Source organism: Bacillus rossius, assembly GCF_032445375.1.
Source record: "Bacillus rossius redtenbacheri isolate Brsri chromosome 4 unlocalized genomic scaffold, Brsri_v3 Brsri_v3_scf4_2, whole genome shotgun sequence".
Classification (NCBI taxonomy): domain Eukaryota; kingdom Metazoa; phylum Arthropoda; class Insecta; order Phasmatodea; family Bacillidae; genus Bacillus; species Bacillus rossius.
Genome location: NW_026962011.1, coordinates 45,576,570 through 45,587,424, shown reverse-complemented (window position 1 = coordinate 45,587,424; position 10,855 = coordinate 45,576,570).

Below are 10,855 nucleotides of genomic sequence, written 5' to 3'. Positions count from 1 at the left end.
TGGATGTTCCAGTTGTTCTGCTCATCGATAGTCTGGGCGCATGCCCTTTTACACTCGCAGGCTTCCCAGACGAGCTGGAAGAAGAATAGTCTCGTCTATTCGGGGGAAGCCTGCCCAGCTAACTGTGTTGCAGGTGGTATGCCGTGAAAAGTCAGGGGTACAATACTTTGCAAGTGTACGCAGGTAGACACGTTACAACTTCTATCTCCAACATTTCATCGCAATCGGACGAAGGGTTAAGTAGCGCATAGAGGACATACATACATAAAAACATTCATTTATTATGTATAGATAGAATAAAAAATATATAGTTATCTTCAGCATTCTGCCCTTTAGGGGTTCGAATGTTATTACTAAAATATATTAAAGACCCATTTTTGTAACAAAAATAAATAATAGTTTAAAAAAACTAAAATACACGCTTTATATAGAAAACCAAAATAATAGTGTGAAAATTTTTAATAAATATAATTTAATAATAGTGTATATAAGAAAAAAATGTATTTTATTAAAAAAAAGCGTGGCGTGCTTTTTAAGATATCATCGAAATGATAATCCTTCTACTCATAAATGTCAATAAAATATTTATAACTATTTACACCATGCACCCCACGCTTTTTTAAATACAATACATTTTTTCTTATATATTAATTTATATTTATTAAAAAATTTCACACTATTGTTAATTCAAATTTATTATTATTTATTTTCTATTTTTTAGTTTGGTATTCTATATAAAGCGTTTTTTTTAGTTTTTTTAAACTATTATTTATTAAAATGGTGGAATGATAATGCTACAGTTACTTAAAACTAAAAAAAATTGGTTGTCTGTAAAGTCGGTTTACGGACAATAGTTAAACGTGACAACGTCATAACAAAACATTGATGAAATGATTGCATACTTTTATGAATAAAATTGAATCATTGATTTCATTTTAATAATAAAAGAATAAATATTTGAAATTATATTAGTAATCAGATTTTTAAAATATAAGAATAATTAACCTTTATTGTCGAAATTGTTGTTTTAATAAGCAATGAAAACCACATTACCTTTTCACTTCACTTTATAAACAGTCGACGAAACAGTTTACGTGTAGATGACTTGTAATTAATTTTAAAAACTCGCGTTTAGCTATAAAGTTTAAATATAATTATGAACAAGTTTTCATATGAATAAACTGTAATCAAATATCTATCATCAATTATATGAATCACCATAATTTTTTAGTCAATTGTAACATAACTTATTATTACTGCACTCACCGACACCGTAACGGTACACTGCGTAACGGGACACATTTTCGTGCGTGAAGCCGGCGTTCATCGATTTATTAGACATTGTCACGTCAAAAATCTTTTTTGCAAAACTCCGTTCCCCCGGAGAAACCCCCGGAATGGCCACCGCATGGGGAGCCCAAGAAAAGAAACGGACTCCCCATTTGGAAGCCACCTGGAAGGTTTTTTTCTGTTCCACCCACCGTTTCTTTGGTAGCCTGACTTGTTACAAGGGATTGTATTCCTACCAGAGAAAATGCCACCATTTTCTCTGGGCAATCCACCTTGGAGGAGCCGGGGCGCGAACCCGGGTCCTACAAGTCACAAGGCAGGCGCTCTACCCCAGAACCAGAGTGGTAGAGCGGATACTTGCATTCTTCTTAACACTGCCATGATGTTATTGCACGAGTTTACTGTAGTTTCGTGTGGCATTAACACGTGCAGTACGAGCAGTAACATCTAACCTCGGTAACAAACAAATTATTTAATTTCATAACAGTGAAATATAATTGGTATAACTAATCTGACAATTTTTAGTTGATTTCCTGCAAACAAACCTACAGCCCAGCTGTACAATAATTATATAGAAATATAGACTAGTGTTGCACTGTCGATGGTAAAGTTATTTTGAAATTAATGTTAGATATAAAAAGAGAGTGTTTAGTTCAAATATGTGTGTTCTTACAAGCATGAAGTTATTGTATAAATACTTTATTTATTTAGTTTTAAAACCACAGAAAAGTTAAATTTTTTATATTACTTTTGGTTTTCTTTTGTTGTACCGTGCTTAATATGCGCAGCTAATACTGGAAAGCTATTCTAACAACTGTTTGCAAATAAATACATTAGTGATACAGTTATTTTTATATAAATGTAGAAATTAACAAATATGAAAGTTTACAGTAATATTTCTGTTCCATTTACAAAGAAACTTTACGGTGTCAACGATGAAACTTGACAGATAAAATGTATGTTATTTTTAAAAATACGTTGGGTGCATGGTGTCAATAGTGATAATTATTTTATTGAATATGAGTAGAAGGATTATCATTTTGATAATATCTTAAAAATCACCCCACGCTTTTATTTTAAAATAACATATATATATTTTTATTTTACACTATTTTAAATTCAAATTTTTTAAAAAAATTTTCTATTTTTTAGTTGGATTTTCTATAAAAGCGGTTTTTTTTTGTTTTTTTAAACTATTTTTTCTTTTCTACTTTTTAGTTTGGTTTATTTATAAAAGCATGTTTTTTTAAAAAAAAATTAAACTGTTATTTGTTCTAATCTACTAGTAATTCCGTGATAACTATAAGTAACTGTAATTATTTTCCAAATTATTAATGTGTACAGCTGTATTGATAGTCAAATCTCCATTTTATTAGCCATTCAACGATTTTAACGTTATCAATATATACAGTGAGACTTAATGGTATAAGGTTATTGACGAAAAAGTGATATCGACCAGTCTTACATACTGTACGAAATTAATGTTATGAAGCAGGAAAGGATGGAAGTTACGGATTAATTATTACGTGAAGCGTTCCACATTTACGTAACAGGAATTTTGCGAAGGATAAGGATTGAGAAAGGATGAGGAAAGGACCTTCTCAATGAGAGTGTATAGAATATGTGAGAAAAATTCGGATAGCCCGGACTGGGATTCGAACCCAGAGCCTTCCAATGATATGTCGGCTGCTCTACCATCGGGCGCTCGATGTACGATAAATATGGAACAAATCGCCCCACGCTTTTTTCACAATAATACTAGTATTTTTCATTCATTATTGTTTTAAGCTTATTTTAAAAATTAGTTTTTACTTTTTAGTTCGATGTACTTTAAAAGCGTGTTTATTAGTTTTTGAAATTATATTTATTTTTCACTTTTTAGTTTTAATAGAAGGATTAGCGAAGTCCCAGACGAATTACAGTTGGATTTACGGCACCAATCCCAAAATTTGTTGAAAAGAAAACAAAAATTTTTTTTACTTCAGCCGTGGACAGGATTAGAACCCACGACAGGTGTATTCGTAAATAGACGTCATCGTAAACCCGCGCCTTAGTCCGCTCGGCCTCAAATCATCTGTCATGAATATATTGTAATAATACCAATACCGCGAGTGCTCGAGCTGAAAAGTAGGTAGACGGTACGCATGCGCCGACTACACGGTTGTCTCACTTGCTCTCACACAGAGGCTGAGTAAGGAAATTATTTAATCCTGTCGATCCTAATCAGGATAATGAGATAAACTTATTAAATTAGTGTATTTTCACCGGTCCTCGATAAGTGTACGAAGTTTAGATTAAATCTGTCCGTTTAAAGTGGGTCAAATCGAGTGCAAAGGAGTCGGTTACAAACATACAAACAATCATACAGGTGAAGCTAATATAAAGCGTGTAAATATTCACCCCAGTTTGTTTTCGTTCATAAAATATTAAATATATCAGTAAAAATAATTTTGAAATGTTAAATTATAAGATAACATTTATAAGTGATCGACATTATAAAAATTGTAAATCGTTTTATTTAATTTAAGTTATAATGATATAATGGATAAATAATTTTTTTATAAAAATAAATTTCTCTGGATTTTTCATTGTGAACAAATTTGTAACTTTAAATGTACATTTAATAATATTTAAATTTGGTTAAATCTTGATGAAATTGGCTACTGGAGTAATGCTGTCGCGCGACTGGTGGCAATAAATCTTACGTACTGAAAGCTTTAGTCTATCTGCTTTGGTAACTGACATCCATGGTTAAATTATCCCTGAATCGTGAGATATGTAGGCACAAGTGTGCAAGCAAAAAATGAGAGACAAGTGAGTGTGCAGTTACACATTCACGCATCGCAAGAGTGCATAATTTAACGCATCCATAATACTTACCCGCTATGCTGAAAACTTTTACCACGGTGACACGTTCTCACACAAACACGATGTACGGAAGCTAACAGTTTACAATATCTCCGTAAGTGAAAAAAGAAACTCTCAGTTGATTGGTTGTTACGTTTCAGCTTAAAACTTCGTGTTAATTATTTTAACGTAAAGCTTTTAGAGTAGCTATGTTGTTGATTATATTTTGAACTCCTTTGTAATTTTTTAGTGTAACACATTTCCATAGCTTTAATATGTGCATTTATCCACAGCATGTTGTATATATATATATGTTTCGATAGTTTTTGTGTTCATTTTTCTCTATGGGATACGCAGTATATTTTATTGTCGAAGATAAAAAAAGCTTAGCTAGTTAAAGATATGAGCTTAAGTTTAATTGAAATTATATTGGAGTATTCAAGATACACGACTGATTGCAAATAACTTTTTATACTATAGTTTGAATTTTCTATGGTGTTGAAATATTTATGCGCCGAATAGACGCTATAACCACCCTTGAATAGCACTATGAAAACGATGACCTTTGTAACAAATATTCTTGTGAAGTGCGTGCAGTTTGGTTTCCAACGAGACAAACGTGACTTTCTTATCGCAGAGTTTACAACTGTATGTTAAAAACAAAGAAGGAGATCTGGTTATTACTGGTTTCTCTTTGTAGAAGACTTACTCAATGCTGTGCAAACGTATCACTCTTTTTTTTTATGCTGCGTGAATAGAACATACATACGTAATTCTAACGCGTTAATGATCACTTGAAAGTTATGTACTAAATAATCATTACTTAACTAATAATTTTCCGTGTTAATAACCTATACTGACATTACACGTTTTATTATAAAGGGCATGGTTTGACATTAAAGTCCAATGATCAGAAACACTGACTCGTTCTTCAATCGTCCTGGGTTGGTTTTATAGCTGCTTTTAAATATTTTAAGTTGAAAATGGTTTCTCACAAGCTTTAGGGTTTTTATTTAATTATTATTATTTTTTGCTCACTTACATTTCAGAAGGTAAACCTCAGTGAGAACTATATACACACCGTGGATTCCTTTCCCATGATTTATCTTGGATAAAAACCCAAACTAATGATTTTGAAGTCTCACTGACATATTACAAAACGAATATAAAGTGCATTAATTGTTTTTGTTTTTTGTTTTTCTGTAAATATGGCAGGCGTAGAAGGTTTAATATTTAATTCTATATTATTTCGATGATATCGATTGTGATTAAAATCATTAATTTTTAAGTACGTTATTGCTTGTTTGAACTCCTTGTAATAGAGAATACCCGAAAAATTTATATCCTAGAATTGCCTTGGTGGTGGCAGGTGATAGGAACTTTTTTTTTAATGTGTAACAACTTGGCTCTCGGTATAATGCATTTCGTGGGAGTAATTGCGGGAATGGAACGAAAGTCGCATGGAACGGAAATGTGTAACCATGGTCCTGCCATATATGGCAGATGGCGCGAACTCACCAGGTAAACTTTATAGTAATCACACTTTTGTGAATTTTAACAGATGGGCAGTATTTTAATCAAATTCCTTGTTGAAAGTCAGGTCAAAAGCAGGGGTTTAGTATTTTTTCAATTTTTTTTTTTTTGCTTTTATCGGAACCGTTTTGTAATATATTTTAACCTTTCGCTCTGTCAATCGAATGATTCTATAGCCGACGTAGTTGCTCCGGCAGCGAATTATAGTGGTGAATGCGGTAACTACGTGTGATTCACATAAAGACATGTCTTTAAAAACACAGTTTACGTATATATTTAACCACTCTCAACATTTTTTTTTCAAAGAATTCAAATTATATTTTGTGTCCGCGTTACGTATTATTATTGTATTTATAACATGAGAAAACATGAATTCGCACGTTACTGATATTAAATGTCACTCATCTCTAACGAGTACTGAACGGCTGGCTCACTTTTGGTTTTTTTAAGTTTTGCTTTTAAAATTTCATTAAGAGCAAGACAACAATCCCCATTTATTTGGCTTATTTTACCCGGTATTATTGACTTATTAATAGGGACCGGAAAAATTCGCGGGTTCAATGACCTTCCATAGTTCTACGTACACTCGGTCAAATGCCACCCACTCATTGGCTGCTGTCTTGTGAGACGTTTCAGCGTAGCAGCCTGTGATGATAAAGCTTTGGTTAGGTATTTCTCATTGGCCCAGAGTCATCCAGGTGAGTTGTGAGCCAATGGCAAAGGCAGCACTGAGGTATAACTATGTATTTGTATTTCAGCCTATCGCGAAATGAATTCGCGAATTTTTCCGGTCTCTACTTATTAACATTTCTTTCACTTGTTACGTGTGTTTGATCTACCGCGTGTTTAGATATTGAAAGTCCAAGTCTACGCCCTGCCCTGACCAGTTCTCGAACACAGCAGCCCTCGCAAGGAGAGCCAGTGCGCATCTGACTGCGTCGACCGAGGCCCGTCATTCCACTGGACCGCTCGATTTGCGGTGAATGAGTGAGAGAATTTCCTTGTAAACATAAGTCATGTCCTTTTTCGCTTTGGGGCTTAGCGCTCGTGGGCTCTCTGGCCTGGGGGAACCAGGTCATTCAGAAGGCTTGCAGGGCCAGACGGTTTCGCAGTGATTGACCATTGTGTTCGCTGGAAGAAAAAAGGGGGGAAATAGAGGGAGATTTAAAGGACAACACAGCGATCGGTTCTGGATCTGGTGAACGAACATTTTTTCCAAGCTTGAAAATTACCGTCCGGCCATGCAGTAAATCGCTCCCCGGCTCGCAGCTCAGGCATCCTGAAGTGGTGGCCAAGTGGAGCATTTTCTCTTTCAGACTAGAGCGGAGGTTGTATATGTGAACCCCGTGATTTCTTCGCATATTAACTCAAATCTATGTGTATAGAAAATAAAATAAATATATATATATAAAGATATAATTATACAAAGAGTTAAATACTGAGGTTCTTGGCTTGCTTTTTTTTTTAAGCTACAGCCCCTCCACGCTGAAGCTAGTCCCACACAACCGAAGTGATTGTGAGCCCTGTAGTAAAACTGGGAGTGAAGTTAAAGGGAGGATCCTAATGCTTGCCAGGTGCGAGCCTATACGCTTTTCATAATTCTGTAAATTGTTGGTCAGCAGCCTTTCTCGCTCGCAGAGGTTCTTGGAAGTTCTGCCTTTTAATACTACTGAGAAGGGATCGTTTCCCGATTGGCTGCAGCTGTGGGCCAACCAGAGCTATCCTTTCTTCTAGGTTGGCTTGGTTGTTTTGGCTAATCTGAGTTGAGCTTCTTTGATTGGAGGGGGGGGGGGCGGGTGCTAACCAATCACTGGCCTCCTCTCTTCTAGTTGGCTGGGCTGTTTGGCCAATCGGTGGCGATCTGTCTTTAGTTGGCTGCAGAGCTAAGTTTTGAGGATTTCTGAAGAGTTATCAAGTACGTGGTTATCCTGAGAACAGGTAAATTAACCGTGTTGATGAGCTGAAATAGGTCGTGTAAGCAAACCCTTACTTACAGCTCAGGCAACCTGGCGTGGTGGTTAAGTTCTCTGTGCGTGAACACATTTCAAAGCTTAACCTTTAAAAATATATTATTAATAAATAAAAATTAATAAATATCAATAATAAAACAACGCATCAATATGAAACATGTTTCGATGGAAATAGGAAATCTTTCTTACGGGAAAGTCCATCGCACTCGCGAATTTTGTCGCACTGGTGTCCACAGATGTTTCGAACGTAATTGGCTAGGAACATATTAATTTGGCGTCGCGTCCACCGCGTCACACCTGTCACGCTAATGAGGCGCCAGAATAAATCGGCATTAATTAAAATCATTTGCCGACCTACCTGATAAAATTTTATTTCCGTGTTCTGTGTTTATTGTTATCGTTGCTGATAAATATAAACTTAGACCACCGTATTTCAATAAAATGTAATTACTGAAGCTTTTCGAAATGACATGTTATCAATGAAATTGATAAAATTCCAGTGAGTACGGCGTAAAATATAATAATAAAAAACTATAACGTGAAGGAAGAGGTTAAATTTGGTGACAGGGTTGCACAAAAATAACAGATAGAATGTTTGAAGGTATTTTAAGGCACTTAGTTATGAACTTGGTCATTCCGAAAGAAAAAAACTCCATGGTGAAAACTGTAGAGATTTATTAGCACTACTCCAGTGACATTATTTTAATAGTGATCATCAACGGCCGCCCCATTTTTCCTTCGCCGTCCGAGTTGACTTCCTCTTGAGTTCCAGCTGCAGATTTGTTGCATGTTATGTTTTCAGCGAACTCCCAGCTCATCACAAGTGAGTTTCTTCTTCATCCTGTAGAAAATTTTCGAAGGACGCATGTTACAAATTATCCAGGCATCTTCATATGTTTGCAGTTTATCTTTGTAAATGTTATGGGCACTGAGTTCATTTGTTTTTTTTTAAGATAAATCCTAAAGAATAATCTTAAATTTTCAAGAAAACAGTCACAAACTGGTGAAGTTTCTTACGAGAGTGTGCTTACCTTGTGTACAAAGTAATACAAAACTTGGAATTCGGAAACCACCGCAGTTTTAACGAAGTTTCAATCACCTGATATAACGAAGAACTCTTCTGTTGTTTGAGGTTTATTCTTCATTGAAACTTCCGTAAATTCACTGCAATTCACAACAATTATGAGTTCTCCCTTATTTCATGACACTTAAGGAATAAAGAACACATGTGGGCCCAAACAATACCATAATTTATTTTTACAACGGTTCTTTGGAAAAAGTGAATATGAATAAGTTATTCGTGTAGTCTTCGTGCTTGATAAATATTGAAACTCAGAATTAGTTTCATATGTTGCACAACAATGTTTAATGTGTACACAATAACAAGTGAAGTCACAATTATTTTTTTTTGCAAATTTTCTTCAAAGTATTGTTTGCAAGACGTACAAACATTCTTATCGTAATTGATTAATTAATCTTTTTGATGTACAATTAAGGCCTCTTGAAGATAGTCATGTGAGACTTTTTGTTTGTTTATCTTCTAAATTACGTCGCTTCGCTAACATGCAGCCGTACGTAAGAAAAGGTGTGTCAGTATTTTTACATGTACATTATCGCAATTGTTGGAAAGAGAAGTAACTTACGGCGCAAGGAATATTATATGGGATGTTATCAAGTATTTTGTTATTCTGAGCATTGTTGACGAACTTCTGTAGGTCTTGTAAAAAAATCTCACATCTACTTATTCTCACAGCCGCAATTCAACTTCAGTAGTGACTGAGCCACAGTAGAAATTGGCCACTGACTTGTGTAACACTGCTTTTGTCAACTATTTAAAATTTATTTTACCATTTAACCGTACAAAGCACTTCGCATTTTTTTTTACCTGTAACACACTTTCAACGGAAATTCAGAAGGAGTTAGTAATTTGATCACTAGGTAAGGTTTTTTTTTCTCTAATTGCTTTAATCTTAGAGATTTTTTTGTATGTTCCTCTTACGATATAGGCTAACAACCGATAATTTTTTGACAGCACTAACCGTGAACTTATGTTAACAAGAAAAATATACTGTCACGGAGGTTATTGTTTGCATAGTTTTCTATATTCAGACATACAGCTCTAAGAAAGAATGAATTCAGGAGTTCATGAATTCAGAGGACAGCATTTATTTTTTCCCTATATTTTAAACATTTTATTTATTGTTTGATAATCTTTCGTTTTGTATTAATATTTTAAGTAGGTATGCCAAACTTCTTTCGTACTGAAATCAAATTGCTTATGCTGCAGCTCGAGTAGTCGCATTTTTGAGTCCTTCGTTGGTTTTGGGTGATATTTAAGACATAAATTAAGTCATCATCGCTCAAGGCTGCTTAGAGCCGCCATCTCGCTCTCTCTCTCTATGTGTGTGTCTCTATGTGCCGTATATCAATACGGCGTTTCTCCTCTTCCCCACTTTCCTGCATGTCCGTTATTATCGGTTACTGCCTCATCCCTGGTGTTCCCAGGGTGGTCTCCCTCTCCCCTACATGTTTCAGCTCTATCATTCTCGAATCTCACCTGGCCCTTCTCATTTAGCTGGAATATCCCAGCTAAATTCTTTCTTGTTGTGTTGTTCCTGCATTTCAGATTTTACTTGTGAAACATTGTGCCTTAATTCTCTCTCTCTCTCTCTCTCTCATATTTACTTCCAAAGTTGTCCTCGTAAATTTCATGCTTAAAACGAGTAGCTCTGGTGATTCTGGATCTCGCGAACAATTTCACGCTTTCACCTCTGGTTCGACTCATAATTAATGACCTCCAAGTGAGTCACCAAGTGACGCTGGAACACCAATAACCTTAGAATTTCCTTCGTTTGTCTCACAAAGACGTCAATTCATATCATCATTCGACTTGCTAGATTTCTTCGTGATTCCTGTTTTATTTTAAAAAAAGCTTCGAGTTATGTCTGAGCGTGTCATTACTCTCCCGTAGCAACAGGTCACGCATCGTGACGCATCTCCTGAGTGACGTAACGGTCTAGACAGCCTCTCTCTCACGTTTGTTTGGAAATTACCTGTAAAAGGCTCAGCATTGTTCTGCACGACGATATTTTTCGAGATCACGTGGCGGGTGTTGTGCATTTGAAAGCTCCCCCCGTCATCAATGTCTTAGCATTACAACGAAGCAGTAAATTAACTCTAGTCCCAAAAAAAAAAACTACGTGCAGCTCCCAGCT